Source organism: Amblyomma maculatum, chromosome 3 (assembly GCF_055883805.1).
Source record: "Amblyomma maculatum isolate TAMU_Amacu chromosome 3, ASM5588380v1, whole genome shotgun sequence".
Lineage (NCBI taxonomy): Eukaryota > Metazoa > Arthropoda > Arachnida > Ixodida > Ixodidae > Amblyomma > Amblyomma maculatum.
The window spans coordinates 116,455,268-116,472,269 of record NC_139346.1 but is presented as its reverse complement, the minus strand read 5'-3'; the positions used below and the strand labels follow the sequence as shown (position 1 = coordinate 116,472,269).

General features: G+C 49.8%; 1 pseudogene; it reads right to left on the bottom strand.

Moving 5' to 3' along the window:
• Nucleotides 1-2,564: 2,564 nt before the first annotated feature.
• LOC146195767 (uncharacterized) lies at nt 2,565-16,566 on the bottom strand (annotated as a pseudogene).
• Nucleotides 16,567-17,002: the final 436 nt, after the last annotated feature.

Sequence of the window (17,002 nt, the reverse complement as noted above, 5' to 3'; positions counted from 1 at the left end):
CCTGGAAAAATACTCGACACGCCTTTTTTCTATCCATGTCCAAGGAAACCTAGGTATTTGCATGAGATTGTTAATTGCCTACAGGACTCGAATTGGGCATTTCTAGTGCGTTTGAGCACCACTCTGTTTAAAAGCTTCATCCAAGAGGATGGTTATTCGTAGGCCGGTATCCTAAGTATGCGACCATGTTTTAAGTAAAAATGAATAAAATAGCCTTATAATAACTCAAACGTCCAGTATATAATAAACATATGAATGTACTGAACATCGCATGCCTATATCCGAGAACATCATCTAGTGAAACGCGAATAGAGGCTGCAATGAATACATAATTTCGTTGGGTGAGAAAATGATTTCAACATTCACTTCAAAAAGCTGTAGCCGTCGTTTTGTCGTTGAGCCGAGGAGTACAAACTGGCATCAGTCTCCATGTAAACAGAAGCCAACTACATGCATAATCGGAACCTAAATTTTATGCTCTCACCTTTGAAAAAAAAAAAAAAAATCTTACTTTCTGTTAGATATAAAATGTCTGACAGCTAAAGCTTCTCTAAATATGAATATTTATAAAAGTGCTATCATGTAAGCATTGTAGTTCCGACTAGACTTATCCATTTGTATACACGTATATGATACCTCTGTCTACTGTCTACTAGGTGTAACTGTCAGCGAGGTTGCCTTAACTAAAACAGCTAGGTCCGGTACACAACTCGGGACTGCGCTTGCAACAGGCGGATACTGAATATCACCTATTGTGTTCCAACTAATTAGCCTCTCTTAGAATACAAGCAGAATAAGGTGCAGACATAATTACATATCTCGTGTGACCTAACTTGGACCTGTCATATTAATCACATAATAAATTCTGCTAATTGTGCTCTACGTTATTTACGCCGTAACCTTTCACTCGCTCCTCCCCCTATTAAACAGCTTGCTTTTCAAACCTTTGTGCTTCCCAAGCTTGAGTATGCTAACGCTATTTTTGATCCGCACCACGTTAATCTTACTAACGCCCTCGAATTGGTTCAGAACCGCGCAACACGATTCATTCTATCAAATTATTCCTACCACTAAAGCATCTCAGCACTAAAAGCTCGAATCAACTTGTCCCCCCTAGCCTCGCGCCGTAAGATAGCACGTGTTAACCTTGTTCATAAATTTTTCCATTCTTTGCCTCTTGATAACCCCTACATAAAAAGAGCCCACCGCATCGCCCGGTTCAGCCACAGTAACGCAGTGTATCCCCTACAAGCCCATACTGTGACATTTCAGCAGTCATTTTTTCAGCGTACTGCACGAGACTGGAATGACCTGCCCACCGAAGTTGCCATTATCATCAACCCACTAGAATTCAAGCGGAGCGTCGCCAACCTTTCATCTTTACATTTTTTACCATTGTTTGCCAGATACCGTCCACTCCCTCATGTAATGTCTCAACCGAGACCTTTGAGGAAATAAATAAATAAATAAACGGAGCACGCTATTCTGTTCTAATTGCGCTCACGTTTTCCCTATAGGGTATAATGAAACTATAATGATCCTTGAAAGTTCACGACCTTGCTGATTCTGTTGCGTCTAAACTTTCAAGGACTTCATTCGGTTCCCCATAGAACGAGAATCAGTTTGTTTATTTGACAGTGAAGAGCCGGGAACTCACATTTACGCTTGTGGCTGCGTACTTGGCATCATCAAGCCGCTTTGACGCCGAAAGGTTCAGTGCTTTTGATAGCAGTTACATCAGGCCCGTGGATAATTGTAGGTGATTTCAATGCTCACCATACCATACTGGGAAGTGTTAGGACGAATCTTAGGGAAAGGAAGTTTGTGTCCTTCGCCTCCGACTGTGGCCTTCAGTGCCTTAACGGCGGAACCTCAACTTATATTCGTGGGGTTACTTATGGCTTGACATTCCTTTCGGAATGCCGTATTAGCAACGTCCAGTGGTTTTCAAATGTAGAAACTGATGACAGCGACCATATCTCAACTTATCTGATCATTGCCGGCCATGCCACATTCCCCTTAGCCAAACGTTTGCAGCGCATTGATTGGACAGTTTTCAAAGCCCTAATGGCGGATGCCTGCAGAGGATTTTTCGCAAGTTTTGAAGAAAACAATAAGGAGGCCATTGAAAGCGCAACCTGTTCATTTAACCCAGTTGCAAACTGCACTGATTTCGACATCGAATTACAAAGACTGCAATCACTTCGGCGGAAGGCTGAGCGTAGATATAGACGCACAATGTCGCACTTAGACCTCAGAGATGCAAGACGCACGCAGGAGATTCAGCGCTGAATTCAAGCCCTGCAGATACATTGCTGGAGGTCTTTTTGTGAAAAACTAGATCCACGCAAGCCTTTGTCACGCGTTTGAAGTGTCATTCGTGGCCTTCGCATGTCCCAACAGCGTCTCCCGTTCTAATCTCTCGCGCCCCACCAAAGACGCAGTGAGGTAGAAGTAACCGAAGATTTCTGTGGGAATTCTGTAGGCATGAAGCTTCCGAATCTTCGAGTAAATAGAAAAATAAAATCGCTGTCCTGTCCTACCTTCATCAGTTGTCCCATGGTTTAAAGCAGGTAGGCCGCAGATATGGGGTAGATGTTCTCTTTTCTGCACCTAATAAGCAAGGCAAAATTTGTGCCATGGTTCATAGGATATCCAAACAAGAAAAAGAACGAAGACAAGAAAGAGGCAGGACAACGAAAACATGGCAGATAAATCATGACAGGAAGTTTGTCCCTTGTACCCCGGGTATAATGTATGATGTTCCCTTCATGCGTGGACAAAGATATATAGGCCAGAAGGAAAGGTACGTGAATATCCACATACCTGAACACAATACTTCTTTGGATGAGACCCGTTCCTCGAAATTGGCCTTGCACTACAGGGAATTCCGTCGTAAACCGCCTAACTCTAACACAGAACCACATAGTCTACACTTTAAAATAATAAAATCTTGTACAAGCACCGCGATAAACTAACCAGAGAAATCAGAGAATTTTACATTCATAAAAACCGCGACACATGTTTTAGCACCCTATCTGTTCTCGTTCATGACTATGAACTGCGGCAAATTGAACGCTAAGATTCAAGTTATCAGGTATCGGTGCTGTTAGTACTGCTCATGCGTACTCCTGGTTGTAAATGGAGTATATATTTGCGTTCTTTCCAAAAAAAAAAAAAAAAAATCTTCAGTTGCTGTCAGCGCTGGCCTGTCTGCTCTCTTGTCTCCATTGTTGTGCTGTTTTTTTGTTTTTCAAACTATGCACTGATCACAATTCATTCTGAGAAAACCTAACCGACCATGTTTCGTAAGGACAGCCTATTCAGTCAGGTACAACGTAGATGTTAGGGTAGCGAACCTTTCATAGCTCCCGCGGTGACAACTGAGTAAAGCACGAGCTTCTTGGCACCGCCACGCTGCCACGGCGCCCTGTTCTAAGTACTAACGCAAATACAAAAAAAAAGTGTGATATTATAGTGCCTATGTTTGGAGCGAATTTCGATTTTGTTTCTTTTAGACTACGAAAGACAAGGCCAATGACGACGAAGACGGAACGGTGCTGGGGCAAGTCGGCAATAAATCGACCCATAACTTTTGAGGCAATTTAACTTGACAGGAAATTTGACTGCCAAGTTAAGCCAAATCTTTATGTTGAACAAGGTCAATTCTTAGCCGACTCGTCCAAACATCGTTCGGTCTCCGTCGTCGCTGGGCTTGTCTTTCAGTGCGCATCATATAAAAAAGCATGCTGGATTACTCCACTACTTCCATCCACCTTCATTCTTCAGACTGTAGGGAGAAGAAATTGCATGCATTGGCCGGATGAATGAGAAATTCGTGGTAGTGTTTGCACACCACTAAAAACATAAAGGCAGAATGGAGTGTCGGAGAAGCACCAGTAGTTTAATGGCAGCTTTCGGACGTGACCGCGCAGCAACTTGTTAAAATGGTACTGAATAAGATGGAATATACAGCTCTAACAATAACAGAAGTAGAAGTTGCAGCCGCAGTACGGTCAAGATTGAAGATGAAAAGGCCACGTAGAAAACGCCTACTGACCTACACATCTTTCTTCGTGTGTACAGTCATTTACAATATAAATTGCCATATTACATCACAAAGGCTTGGCATCCAGCTGCAAGTAATGTTGTCTTGCACTGTCGAAGCCAATATGTAGAATGTTACATAAAGGTTGATAAAAACATTTAAAAAAAATTAATATTTTCAAACCATAAAAAAAAACTTCTCCACAGCTATGTTCCCACAGACTACACTTCTCAGGGCACACAAGGGAAAGAGAGCCCCTTATGGAAACGAACATGCTGGAGCCCCCACAACAATTTATGACAGGACTCTGTGCAAATGCACTATTACATGAAAGCTTATTGTATTTGGTGTAATTTTTTGTTTAAAAATAGCAGTAAGCTTGCACGCATCATGCCAACGCAGTAAAATTCCCATCAACCCAAATATTATGCAACTGAAACACATGCATTCCATAGCACAACCCTTCACTCCACCGCTACAAAACGTCGGACATCTGAATAGACTCAAGAACTTAGCCCTTGAACTTGTGTCCTGCCCTTCGCATGAGCAGCCACGATACAAAATGCGCCCATTCTCTGCCTCGCGAACCAATGCAGCCTAACTCGTAAAAACAAGGAAAACAGTGCATCAGTTTCGTTGCACATTGCCAAGCATTTTTCTACTCTGTGATGAAGGAGGGAGCAAAGGCTTGGGCTTGACCGGCATTGTCTTGAGACACCAGCCTCTCAATAGAAGCCTTAAAAAGGTATCCACATGCCAAAAAATTAGGCCTTCCGCGCCTCTGGCCGTGAACGCCACTGTCTTATCGCAAAGATTCCCACCCTGCCTTCCACAGTATTCCACAATGCCTTCAAACCTATCAAAAGATGTGTTACGGGACAACTCTTCCTGGATGTACCTCTCGTCAAACATTACGGTGCATACTCGCTCGGGTGCACCGTCTGAGAAGTTTTGCACGATACAGGCTTCAGCGCAACCAACACAATGACGTGCAACAAAGTCTGACAGATTACAAACCACGTTCACGTAGAGTGCAGACGCTTGAAAATGGCAATATGAAACCATGACGTTACAACAGAGACACCGCTGAACCGCCGTCTTCCCGTACAAAAGTCCATGGCATTCTGGAAGGTTCCACAGAGTTTACAGGAGCAAAATAGGCCGCTAAAAATAAGATGCGCTATAGTTACTGCCCAATAAGTACACCTCGTTCTTCTTTACAAACACATAAGCTTGATGTCATCGACATAAGTACGTGAAAATGTGTCCTTTTCTTTTTTTTCTCTCTCCGTAGTTCCAATTTTTACAAATCATTGCAAAGATGTGCTTCCAAATGAATGATTGATTTCACTGGCCATAGGCTTCCACACCAGTTTTGGTACATTTAATGTGCCTATGCGATGGGCCTTGTCAATTCTAGTACTTTAAGTGTAAGATGGGGGTTTATTGATCAGATCAGCAGGACTCGATCAGCAGGACTGGGCAGATCAGCGGCGAGCACAGCAACAGCGAACACCGCCAGGTCCAACACGCGCAGCGATCACGATGCCACTGCCTAGAATGTTCCTCGTGTACTTCTTCCTCTTCACAATTACCCGCGGGACGAAGAGGAGACATCCTGGCGACTTACGGCGTGAGCAAGACGGCAGGGTCGTAATAGCGTTTAAGACGCTGGACGTGAGCAATCTCGCGTCCGCGCCGGCGTAGATCATGAGACGGCGTAAGAGGTTCCACCACATACTTAACCGGAGATGTGCGCTCGAGAACTCGGTATGGGCCATGGTATTTAGCAAGAAATTTTGAAGACAGTCCAGGAGCATTGGAAGGTATCCACAGCCGCACAAGAACGCCAGACGAGAAGTCCGGTGTCGAGTGTTGGTTGTCATGGTTCGATTTATGGCGTGTTACGACCGTGCATCATCCGCACTTGCGCGCTCTATTGTTCGCCTGTGGACATGGATAAGTGCTGTGGATATGTGGTGTTGGTACAATGGCTCTAAGTGAGCCTGTTTCCAGGAATCCTGTTTTGTAAGCCTGTTTTGCTTTGTGGACACCCTGCAAATGCCAAATTGACCCTGTCAAGAGAACGTCTAGAAAAACACAAAGAAATGTCCCCCTGCGGGAAATAGCCGGAAGTGCTTTGGTTCAATTGTTCACCCTTCCCGTCGAGAAGCCTTATCGTCCAGTGAGGAATGCCTACTGTCCAAAGGAGACGACAGAGTGACACGTCCGCTGACGTGCAGGACAAGAAAGGAGCATGACGCATACGGCCATTAAATGATTTCCCGGGAATGCAGGAAAGATTTGCAATTGTCGAAAACGGACAATGCTGGGAGCGTATGCGGCGCGCACGCGCACTTGTGTTTCTGAGAAGTAAATCCACTTGCCGGAACCAGCCTATCGATTCTTGGCTGAAGAATAGAAATGTACCTCCTCGCCGTTCCCAAGCTTTTCCCGCCAACAAGTGACCAGGCTCAACGAAACAATGCCGGGCCAGTCAGTGCTTCAGACCATCAGTGCAGTGATGTGTTCGATTGGATGCCGATATCTGAGGGGCGTGCCCTGGATTTGGTTGGTCAGCATCTTCAGAGAGGGGCTGGACATAGGGGGTTTTAAGGACGCTGCAGAGCACGAAATGTCGCTCTGAGCCCTGGGTAAACGGCTCATCCAGTCGCTTCTCGCTATGAACTCTTAACGCTTGCCATTTTGCCGTTGTACCCTTCTATTTCTTGTAAATAAGTTTTCTCAAAGTGCCATTAAACCTGCTTGTACATATTTCACCAACTTCGAAGATTCAATCCTTCTTCAACCCGGAGTCTCTGCACGCTACCAAGTGAAGGCCGGGTCGACACAGCCCCAGCGTCACGACAGGCGGTATTGGGTGTTAGCCGTGAATGCACGGGCAATTTGTCGACAGTCTTCCGCATGCTGGGCTGCTTGAGACGCAGGAGTATACTCTGATATGTCTGGCTGATACGGGAGTATGGTGTCGATTGTAGCAGAGGGGTGACGGCCGTAGAGGAGAAGAAAAGGAGAGAAGCCAGTAGTAGACTGCGTTGCGGTATTGTAAGCGTAAGTGAAATACGGAAGGACGAGGTCCCAATTTGAGTGGTTGGAGACGTACATAGAAAGCATGTCGCCAAGGGTATGTTTGAAACGCTCAGTGAGGCCATTAGTCTAAGGATGATAGGCGGAGGTTGTTCTATGAATAATGTTGCACTTGGTGAGCAAGGCTTTCACAACGCCACTCAAGAAAACGCGTCCTCTGTCGCTGAGCAGCTCTCGAGGTGCGCCGTGGCGAAGAACAAATCGCTGCAAAATGAAGGAAGCTACTTCTGACGCTGTGGCAGATGGAAGTGCGGCGGTTTCTGCATACCTCGTCAGATGATCAACGGCTACAATAGCCCAGCGGTTGCCGGCTGCAGTGTAGGGAAGCGGCCCATACAAATCAATGCCGACGCGGTCGAAAGGGCGTGGTGCGTTGGGTAACGGTAGCAACTCTCCAGCGGAACGTTGAGGAGATGGCTTGCGACGTTGACAGGTGAGGCATGAACGAACGTACTTGAGTACATGCCCCGCCAGTAGTAACGCAGCCGGAGACGAGTGTATGTCTTGAAGGCACCCGCGTAACCGGATTATGGGTCAGCGTGGAAATAGTCAGATTTGCGAACGTAGCTGCCGAGGAATAACTAGCAACCACTTGCGGCCATCTGCACAGTAGTTGCGGCGGTAGAGGAGGTTATCACGAATGGCGAAGTGGGAAGCATGGCGGCGGAGAGCACGCGATGGAGAAGCAGCTGTATGATTGGAGATAAAATTTAGGAGAGAATTTATCCAAGGATCGTGCCGCTGCTCTGACGGCATGTCATTGATGTGAAGCGATGGCAGGGAATCGTCGGAAGGGGAAAGGCTCGCGACCTCAGCTGTAAGGGGGCAGCGGGAAAGTGCATCGGCATCGTGATGCTTGCGGCTGAAGCGGTAAAAAACGCGGACATCATATTTCTGAAGGCGAAGAGCCCATCTTGCCAGTCTGCCGGACGGGTCTTTCAGTGAGGAAAGCCAGCAAAGCGCATGGTGGTCCGTCACTACGTCAAAAGGGCGGCCATAGAGGTAAGGGCGGAATTTAGTAAGAGCCCAAATAATCGCTAAGCATTCTTCTTTCGTGACAGAGTAATTGGATTCAGCCTTCGTGAGTGTTCGACTAGCATAGGCGACCACGTATTCAGCATAACCTGATAATCGCTGAGCGAGCACAGCGCCGAGACCAATACCACTGGCTTCCGTGTGGACCTCAGTAGGCGCTGTGGGATCGAAGTGACGTAGGACAGGCGGTGCCGTGAGGATCCGGCGTAAAGTATTGAAGGCATCGTCGCACGTTGGCGACCACGACGAAAGGTCGGAACTGGCGGACAGAAGGTCTGTCAAGGGAGCAGCAATTGAAGCAAAATTTCTAATAAAGCGGCGAAAGTAAGAGCACAGCCAGAGGAAGCTACGTAGATCTTTGATGAATGTCGGTTTGGGAAAGGCTGCTACGGCATGAAGTTTGACAGGATCTGGAGATACACCTTCTTTGGAGATAACGTGGCCAAGAATGGTGAGCTGGCGGGCGGCAAAACGACATTTTTTTCAAATTCAGTTGCACTCCGGCATCAGATAGGCAGGTCAAAACGTGCTTCAGGCGGTAGAGGTGTGTGTCAAAGTCCGGAGAAAAGACGACAATGTCGTCGAGGTAGCAGAGGCGCGTCTTCCACTTTAGGCCACGCAAAATAGTGTCCATCATCCGCTCAAATGTTGCCGGAGCATTACAAAGGCCAAACGGCATAATTGTAAATTCGTACAAGCCGTCGGGAGTTACAAAGGCAGTTTTGGGGCGATCAGCCGTTTCCAGGGGAACGTGCCAGTAACCGGAACGTAAATCTAGGTAAGAAAAGAGCTCGACGCCTTGCAAACAATCGAGAGCGTCGTCGATGCGTGGGAGAGGGTAGACGTCCTTTCGCGTAATCTTATTAAGGCGGCGATAATCGACACAGAAGCGGACAGAACCATCTTTCTTTTTTACGAGGACAACAGCTGACGCCCAAGGGCTGCTTGAGAGCTGAATCACGCCATTCTGAATCATTAGGTCGACTTGCTGCTCGATACCCTGGCGTTCGGTTGCAGACACACGATAGGGGCGCTGTCGCAGTGGTGCGTGGGTGCCGGTGTCGATGCGATGAGTGACTGTAGCAGTTTGACCCAAGGAACTTTGATGAGAGTCGAAGGAGGAGCGAAACTGATGTAGTAGGTTCAAAAGCTGAGTGCGCTGCGCTGGAGGAGGATCGGCGTCGATGGAGCGGAGGAACAAGTCTGTAGAGGGGGGAGCGGGCGCAGCTTAAGGCGGGCTGAGCGCATTCACGGCAGAGTGCGACGCGTCGTCAGGTTCCTCAGGGATCAGAAGAGATGCGATTGGCTGGATACTTCCGAGGCATTCACCATGGCGCAAAGCAGTAGGGGAGTTAAATGGGTTAGAGAACCATAACATGGAAAGGCCAGCGGAAATGGCGAGCACAGCGTAGGGCAATGGAAGACACTTGCGGCGCAGGAAAGTATGGGCTGGTGTGAAGAGAACGGTCTCATCGCTAACAGAGGCACAAGCGACACGAACAAGCACAGAAGAGCAGGGAAGAAAGGCAATATCTTCGGCGACGAGGGCTTTAGCATAGGAATTTCGTGGATCAGCGTCTGGTAAGGCATCGGGCAAATTCGAGAATCCCACTTCAGCTCGAGCACAATTGATAATAGCAGCGTGACGCGACAGGAAATCCCAGCCTAAAATAACAGCGTGGGAGCAACTTGGCAGCACGACGAACTCAATCGTATGAAGGGAATTCTGGATAATTACTCGAGCGGTGCACGCTGCTAAGGGCTTGATATTGCCAGGGGGCGCTCGCAGCGAAAGACGTTGAAGTGGCGCTCGGAGAAAAAGGACGAAGTGAGTCGGCTCCGGACTAGAAGGACGTACCTAAAGCTTGGACCTTATAATTCCACCTGCACCGGCTCTGATAGCCTAGCCCTAGTCGCCAATATCGTGACAAATCTGGTGGAGGTCAGGTCTGATGTCCCGTACCCCTCCGCTAAGCAGGAGTGCTGGTCATATATTCGAAGAAACGCCTGTTCACCGCACCAGCCGCAGGCAACGAGGCCTACCACCTGAGTTTTCCCCATCGGCTATGACTACCGGCAGCCACGACGTCGTCGCAATGCCTGGAGCGGCCCCTACTTACGTGACGATTCAGAACCCCCGCGTCCCAAAGACCTTTCACGGGGACACCTATGAAGACGTCGACGACTGGTTGCAGCACTACGAAAGGGTAGCTACCTTCAACCTCTGGGATGACGCCGCCCGGCTTCGCAACGTATACTTCAGCCTTGAAGATGGCGCTCGGACATGGTTCGAGAACCATGAAGACCAGCTGTCATCCTGGAGTGAGTTCAAGCGTCATCTTGCGGCTGCTTACGGTAGCTCAGATCGCCGCGAACGGGCCGAACGCGCTCTCCAATCTCGGGTTCAAATGCCCAACGAGACGGTCGCGGCATATATCGAAGACATGACACGCCTCTTCAAGCGGGCAGACCCTACAATGTCCGAGGACAAAAAGCTGCGCTGCCTTATGCTTGGCGTTAAAGAGCAGCTTTTTGCTGGCCTAGTGCGCAGCCCACCGAAAACTGTCGCAGAATTCCTTGCGGAAACATCCACAATAGAAAGAGTGCTTCAGCAGCGAGCTTCGGCACAGAATCGTACCGTCCACGCCACCTCCGTCTCTGCCGAGTTACCATCGCATGGCATGGACGCATCGGCGCTACGTGAGCTCGTACGTTCGATTGTGCGCGACGAACTCAGACTGCTGTATGGCGCACATCAACCAGCTTCTACCTCCATTGCGAGCGTTGTCCGCGACGAAGTGCAGCAAGCGCTCCGGCCTCCGTTTCCAAGCGGTGAACCTCACCCTGCTCCTCCCCTTACGCCACCTGAGTGCCAGCGTCCCACATACGCCGAGGTGCTACAATACTCGCCACCCCAGTCGCCGACCCTAATTCCTGCTAACGTAGCTGCACCAACAACACCGGCCCCCGTGATCCAGTACGTAACGGATTCCCGACAGTCTAGACGGAAAGCAGACGAGTGGCGTACCCCCGACCGACGGCCTTTATGCTTTCACTGCGGCGAGCCAGGACATGTCTATCGGCGCTGTCCCTACCGTCGACTGGGCCTCGAAGGTTTTTCCGCCGATTCTCCGCGGCCTCGCTACGGCGAACGGCCTCGAGCCGTTGAAGATTTCCTCAATGACCAGCGCCGTGGTGTTCCGTCTCGTCTGCGGCAATCTCGATCACCGTCGCCCAGGGCTCGCCCTTCGCCATCTGCTGCGAGGTCCTCATGGGCAGCGCAGGGCCGATTGCCCAGCCCCCAGCGGGAAAACTGAAACCAGCGACCTTCGGGGGTAGGCTCGCTGGACATCGCTGCGCGGGAGACCCCCCATCGACGCGGACACGGAAACTCTACGAATCGACACTGGAAAAGTCCGCGGTTGCCGATTATAACGCTACCTCGACGCCACCACGACGCACCCGCAACGACGACGAATTGCCGGTGGAACCGACGACGCACCAACGCACCCGCAACAACGACGAATTGCCGGTGAAACAGACAACGCAACAATGCACCCGCAACAACGACGAATTGCCGGTGAAACAGACGACGCAACAACGCACCCGCAACAACGACGCATTGCCGGTGGAACAGATGACACGACAACGCACCCGCAACGACGAAGAATTGCCGGTGGAACGGACACCGCAACAACGCGCCTGCAACAACGACGAATTGCAGGTGAAGCATACCGCGTACACCGATGCAGAGCACTCAAACACTCATAAGCCTGATATTCGCGAGAAGCTGTCGTTGGACATACCAGTAATACTGGACGGTCGCCATGTTCGAGCTTTGTTGGATACTGGCGCTGATTATTCTATTTTGAGCAGCCAGTTTGCCGCGATTCTCAAGAAGGTTTTGACTCCGTGGGCTGGCACACACGTTCGCACTGCGGGTGGTCATCTGGTTACTCCTCTAGGCATGTGCACGGCCAGGGTTCAAATTCAAGAGTCGACATTTGTGGTAAGCTGCCTCGTTCTGAAAAGCTGCTCACGTGACCTAATTCTGGGCGTAGATTTTCTTCGTGAATATGGCGCAATTATTGACCTCCGGGATTTTAAGGTCTCGTTTTCAACTGAGAAAGCAGTGGCCCTCAGCAGTACACAGCGACCACTCAATGTGCTTCGAGTTTATGCGGACAGTGTCACGCTGCCACCCCGAACCAGCACCTTCGTGAATGTCAAATGCAATGCACTTCACGATGGTGATGCAATAGCCGAAACTAACCTCTCGTTACTGTTGACGCAGGGAGTCTGCGTGGCTCGCAGTTTGATCCATCTTAACTGTGGCCAGTCCAAGGTACTTGTTACCAATTTTTCGCACGAGTATCGACACCTTTTTCGGAATACTTCCGTAGCTTTCGCGGAACGCATATCTGAAGTCTCCGAGTGCTTGTCCACAGAAACCGTGCCACCGCCCACATCCCTCGACAACCTCGATATTAGCTCAGAGCTATCGGTGAGCCAGCGTGAACAGCTGTTTTCATTGTTACTTGAATTCAGAGAGTGTTTTGCATCATCGTCAAAAGTGCATCAGACTCCCATTGCCAAGCACCAGATCGTGACGTTCGATGATGTCCGCCCAATTCACCAGCACCCCTACCGCGTCTCTTCGACCGAGCGCGAAGTTATTAAGTCACAAGTTAAACAAATGCTCGAAGATGATGTTATCCAGCCTTCAAATAGCCCATGGTCCTCCCCAGTCGTTCTAGTTAAAAAGAAAGACGGCACGTTACGTTTTTGCGTCGATTACCGCAAGCTGAACGCCGTAACCAAGAAGGATGTATACCCCTTGCCGCGGATTGACGACTCTCTCGACCGCCTTCGGCGTGCGAAGTACTTTTCGTCAATCGATCTAAAAAGTGGCTATTGGCAGATTGAGGTAGATGAGCGAGATCGTGAAAAAAGGGCCTTTGTCACACCCGACGGACTTTACGAATTTAAAGTTCTACCTTTCGGACTTTGTTCCGCGCCGGCCACATTTCAGCGGATGATGGACACTGTCCTCGCCGGGCTTAAATGGCAGTGTTGCCTAGTCTACCTAGATGACGTGGTGGTCTTCGCAGAATCGTTTTCACAACATCTTAAACGCCTGCGGTCAGTACTCGAAGCCCTTCGATCCGCTAACTTGACGCTTAAGCCACAGAAATGTCACTTTGGCTACCAAGAGCTTAAATTCCTCGGTCATGTCGTAAGCGCTGCCGGCGTGAAGCCCGACCCTGACAAGCTTACTGCTGTTGCGGAATTTCCGATTCCACGTGACAAGAAAGCTGTTCGCAGATTTCTCGGCTTGTGCAGTTATTACCGCCGTTTTATCGATAACTTCGCTGATCTTGCTGAACCGCTGACTCGGCTCACCCGGGGAGACACCCCTTTTGTTTGGAGTCACGAGCAAGAAGCAGGAGTCACGAGCAGAGTTACGAGCCCTGATCGATCATTTAGAAGGTCAGCCAGCCACAATACCTAAGTGCTTTTCTCGGAGCCTCTCAACTTTCTGCCTGAGAAGTGGTGTACTCTATAAGCACAGCTCTAGATCCGATTCGAGAACCTACCTCCTCGTGGTACCAGCAGCTCTGCGAGAGGAAATCCTTTCCGCGTGCCACGATGAACCAACTTCTGGTCACTTGGGCTATACTCGCACACTTGCTAGAATACGAAAAACATTCTACTGGCCTAACCTTGCAACTGTCGTTAAGCGCTATGTTAAGAGCTGTCGGCAATGTCAGCGTCGGAAGGTTCCGCAATCAAAGCCTGCAGGCCTTCTCGTGCCCATAATACCACCACGCGCACCGTTTGATCAAGTCGGCATGGACCTTCTCGGTCCTTTCCCTCGATCCTCCGGGAGCAACCGCTGGATAATCATCGCCACAGACTACCTAACTCGATATGCCGAGACCAAAGCGTTACCTAGTGGTACAGCATCGGAGGTTGCCCATTTCTTTGTACACCAGATCATGCTGCGGCACGGTGCTCCGACCTGTATTATTACTGACAGAGGGACTGCCTTTACTTCACAAATGATGGCCGAAGTTTTTCATCTCAGCGGTACGGCACATCGAAAACCTACTGCTTACCATCCGCAGACCAATGGGCTGACTGAAAGGCTTAATAAAACCATTGCGGACATGCTGGCGATGTATGTCGACGCCCAGCACAAGACTTGGGATGCTATCCTACCATATGTGACATTCGCGTACAATACGGCAGTCCAAGAGACGACACGCTTCACGCCGTTTCGCCTAGCTTACGGCAGAGAGGTTCGGACGATGCTGGACGCAATGCTCCCTTGCGAAACAGATACCGAGCTTTCTACTGACGCCGAACACTTTGCCCAACATGCTGAGCAAGCACGCCAACTAGCACGCGTCCACATCGCCCAGCAACAGGACAAGGATTCACGCCGGTACAACCTCCGCCACAAACAAGCTTCCTACAACACCGGGGACCAGGTGTGGGTGTGGACTCCTGTTCGACGCCGTGGCCTATCAGAAAAGCTGATTTGCCGTTACTTCGGACCATATAAAGTCTTGCGGCGCCTCAGCGACGTTAACTATGAGGTCCTCCCAGATGGCCCAGAGCAGAGAGGCCGTCGGCTACCTCGTCCAGAGACAGTTCATGTCCTACGCATGAAGCCGTATTTTACGTGGTAACTGAAAGACGGCATCTGCAAACTTTTTTTTTTCGTTTGCTTTTGTCCACCTGTGTGCACGTGTGCCGTGTGCGTCACGCTTAAGAAGGGAGGAATGCCAGGGGGCGCTCGCAGCGAAAGACGTTGAAGTGGCGCTCGGAGAAAAAGGACGAAGTGAGTCGGCTCCGGACTAGAAGGACGTACCTAAAGCTTGGACCTTATAATTCCACCTGCACCGGCTCTGATAGCCTAGCCCTAGTCGCCAATATCGTGACAATATGCTGAGCGCTGGCCGTTCGCAGCGAAAGTCTCGCAATTGGCGTCTTCACTTTATTTAAAGAGCTACATAGTTTTGCGTCCATAACCGAAATCGCAGCACCAGTGTCAATTATCGCCTCGACGAAAACTTCAATAAGGTTGGCCGGCGACAGATGAGGCCTTTGAAAGTTCTACGGGGTCGCAGTTCTCGCCTCAGGAACTGTGGCCTCTAGTTTTCCTCACATGAAGCGTTCTGTCGACGCCGCATCGGAGAGATAGAGCGGCGTCGCGGCGACGGTGAACGGCGGTCAGTCATGGCTGAGCGGTCTGGGGAGAAATGACGGCTGGCTGGAGGCTCAGTAGGCGCGGAATACTGCGGCGTCGAAGACCGGTACCCAGAACCATGAGTAGGTGGTGCCGACACTGGGACACGGTTTCGACAGTAACGAGAAATATGTCCAGCCAGTCCGCAATTATAACAAATAGGGCGGTTATCTGTCGTACGCCAGGGATTGCGCGGTCTTGGAGCCGGTCGAATAAACTGCGCAGGTTCTCGAGCAGGACCAGGAGGCGGCTGAACGTAGGCAGGTTGCGGCGGAGCATACGTAGGTGGTGGTCGGGCAGCAACAGCCGCATATGCCAACGGGGCTGCGACAGGCATAGATTGAGGAGCTGGAGGAAGAGATTCAGCTACTTGTTCCTGAATAATCTGTCGCAAACTGAGAGGTAGGTGGGAGGAAGGCTCTTCATGGCAGGACATAAGTGAGAGCTGCCGAGCAACTTCTTCCCGAATGAAGCTCTTGATTTGTGGCAGCAGCGCAGAATGTTCAGCTTCATCTGTCAGGCCAGCAAGCGACTCAGAGTGCATGGTGTTCGCGCGAGTTATGGCCCTTTGTTTGCGCAGTTCATCATAACTTTGGCACAGTGTGACCACTTCTGCGACGGTGCGGATATCTCGAGCAGTCAGCATCTGGAAGGCGTCGTCATCAATGCCCTGCAGAATGTACTTAATCTTGTCGGCCTCTGACATCTGTGCGTTCACGCGCTTGCACACGTCGACGACGTCCTAGATATAACTTGTGAAATTCTCACCAACCTGCTGAGACCGCGCACGCAAGCGCTGTTCAGCGCGGAGTTTCCTCACAGCTGGTCGGCCGAAAACTTCAGCAAAGCTAGCTTTGAATACGGACCATGATGGAATGTCCGCTTCATGGTTGCGAAACCATAGATTTGCTACGCCGGTAAGATAGAATATCACGTTCCTTAACTTCGTTTCCGCGTCCCATTTGTTATAAGCGCTCACTCGCTCATAGGATGTGAGCCAGTCCTCGACGTCATGGTCGTCAGTGCCGCTGAAGACGGCGGGGTCTCGCTGACGGAGCGAGCCGGGGCAGATAATGGCCGAGCCGACTTGCACGGCTTGGTGGTTAACGTCCTCAGGCATCGCAGGAGGTGGTAATGTGCGGCTGCGGCGTTTCAGGGCGAGAGGATAGATCTTAACCGGCAGCTCCACCGAATGTAAGATGGGGGTTTATTGATCAGATCAGCAGGACTGGGCAGATCAGCGGCGAGCACAGCAACAGCGAACGCCGTCGGGTCCAACAAGCGCAGCGATCACGATGCCACTGCCTAGAATGTTCCTCGTGTACTTCTTCCTCTTCACATAAGAAGCATTTTTTTATTCTTTTGATATCATGCCTTTCACACTGTACGAACGTGTGTTCGATTATTTTTTTTTTTCACTTCTTGCATTTCACTTCGTTCTGTATAACCTTTTAGACGCTACTAACGCGCTATATATTGTTATTTTTTCCTATTACTTTCGTTAACCCAAGTATTATTTTTCTGCGTTTCTCGTGCTATTTTTGTTGTTGGCACAA